This window comes from Lethenteron reissneri, chromosome 19, assembly GCF_015708825.2.
Source record: "Lethenteron reissneri isolate LAM-NWPU_2019-01 chromosome 19, ASM1570882v1, whole genome shotgun sequence".
NCBI classification, from domain to species: Eukaryota; Metazoa; Chordata; class Hyperoartia; order Petromyzontiformes; family Petromyzontidae; genus Lethenteron; species Lethenteron reissneri.
Genome location: NC_083797.1, coordinates 13,629,249 through 13,631,387, shown reverse-complemented (window position 1 = coordinate 13,631,387; position 2,139 = coordinate 13,629,249). Strand labels below are relative to the sequence as shown.

Below are 2,139 nucleotides of genomic sequence, written 5' to 3'. Positions count from 1 at the left end.
ATACACACATACATAGAGACACACAGACATACACATAAACACAAACACACATACACATGACCCGGCTTCGCCCGGGACTTGGATCCACGATGCCCCGCCGCCTTTGTCTCCCCAGTGACGATGTTCACACACGACAGCAGTTACGCTTTTGAGGCTGAGTGGACCTAGGGGAGGGCCAGGTCCGTTTCAAATAATCGTCAGCGGTGGTGGGCGTGAGTTGGAATCGAACTGGGGTCGCTCAAGCAGCTTAATGACTGTTTGTACAAAGAACATATAAAGAATCGATTATAATAACCAGGCAAGAGTCCACATTATAGACTGCCAGTACACGCACTCAGCTTCATAAGCAGGCTAGAGTGTACATGATAGAGTGGCAGTACGCTCACCGAGCTTAATAAGCAGGCTACAGTGTACATGATAGACTGGCAGTACGCTCACCCAGCTTAATGAGTATTTGTACAGTGAACATTAAAGTAATCGATTGTTGGCGCGTTGGGTTTAAAAGTAATATTAATAGCACACATTGTGGTGGGGGTGTAGTGAAGAGTAGGAAAAACTTTGATGAATTTACCTCAGAGTGGCGTGGTGGGTGTCGAGGCCTAGTAGCGTGCAAAGCCTGCGGCCTCGCCTAAAATTGTCGGCTTGGAAGAGGCAGGGTACGGGTGGCGTTCCTTCCCCCCCCCCTAGCGCTCCAACAATATTGTGTAATGGCTATTATTTAATTAAATACGGAGCTTATGAAAGTGGCGAAGGCGTGGCTAGCCGTTGGCAGGGGCAACCGCCGTCCAATGAAACTGCAGCCCTTGGCGAAGGCGTGGCTAGCCGTTGCCAGGGGCAACCGCCGTCCAATGAAAGTGCGTATGGGCCAAAGTCCACACACACACACACAGACAGACAGACAGACATGAACGATTTTATATATATAGATGATGTTGCTTATTTGGATATAAGTGCTTTGGCCAGGAATCGATCCCAGGTCTTCCACGTGGCAGTCCAGAATTCTTCCTCTGAATCGCCTATACCACATTCCACTCGAATTTTTTTACGTGAGATGCATGATGCATGAATACTGTTCTTTTTTTCATCGTCCAAAATTGCGTTTTCTCTGCGTATATAGAATCTGACTTTTTATTTTTTTCATCACGATCTGCAGATGATGGTGGGTTCTTTTTTATATTCGCTACAAATTTGCAGTTTATTGTTGTTTAGTTGGATAAAAGTGCATCGGCCGGGAATCGAACCCGGGCCTCCCGCGTGGCAGGCGAGAATTCTACCACTGAACCACCGATGCCTCGTGTGCCTGGTGTGATTTTACGTGAGATGCATGAATACTGAAAATCTTTCAGTAGCGTGTGAGACTTTTATGTGTTTCTTAGGCTCCTGACTTTCCCATTTTTCTTGAATATCCGAAGATGGACTAAATTGATGATATGCAAGTTATTGGGATGTTGTTAAAATATTTCTTCACCTGTTATAAAGATTTGGTATAACCGCTTTCCGCAAGAGAAATCCTTCGTCACTAATCGTTTCCAATACTAGTTATGGCATTTTGTTGTCAAAATTACTGCGACCTGATTTCCGCAGCTGAAAGTGACCTCACCGTGTTTGTTTCTGCAAGTATACAAGGGAATGCATTTGATGCGATTAATATTCTTCATTGACATGGAAAGTAATTTTCTTCAAACCACTCCACGTGCATTTTTATCGGTTATGATGTTGCTTATCTGGATATAAGTGCTTTGGCCAGGAATCGATCCCAGGTCTTCCACGTGGAAGTCCAGAATTCTTCCTCTGAATCACCTATACCACATTCCACTCGAATTTTTTTACGTGAGACTAGCTGTACTACCCGGCTTCGCCCGGGACTTGTATCCACCACGGCCGGCCGCCTTTGTCTCCCCAGTGGCAATGTTAATACGCCACACCAGTTACTCGTTTTGCGGCTGAGTCCCTCCCTCACCACTCTCCCTCCCTCACCACTCTCCCTCCCTCACCACTCTCCCTCCCTCACCACTCTCCCTCCATCACCACATACACAATACACACAGACATACATGCAGACACACAGAGACACACATAAAACACAAACATACACACACATACACAGAAACACATACACACATACACACACACATACAT

The 2,139-nt window shown here is 45.9% G+C and overlaps 1 non-coding gene across 1 annotated transcript; it reads right to left on the bottom strand.

Annotated features, from left to right (window-relative positions):
• Positions 1–1,220: 1,220 nt before the first annotated feature.
• TRNAG-GCC (transfer RNA glycine (anticodon GCC)) lies at positions 1,221–1,291 on the bottom strand. The gene has a single exon. It is a non-coding gene; the product is annotated as a tRNA-Gly (tRNA).
• Positions 1,292–2,139: the final 848 nt, after the last annotated feature.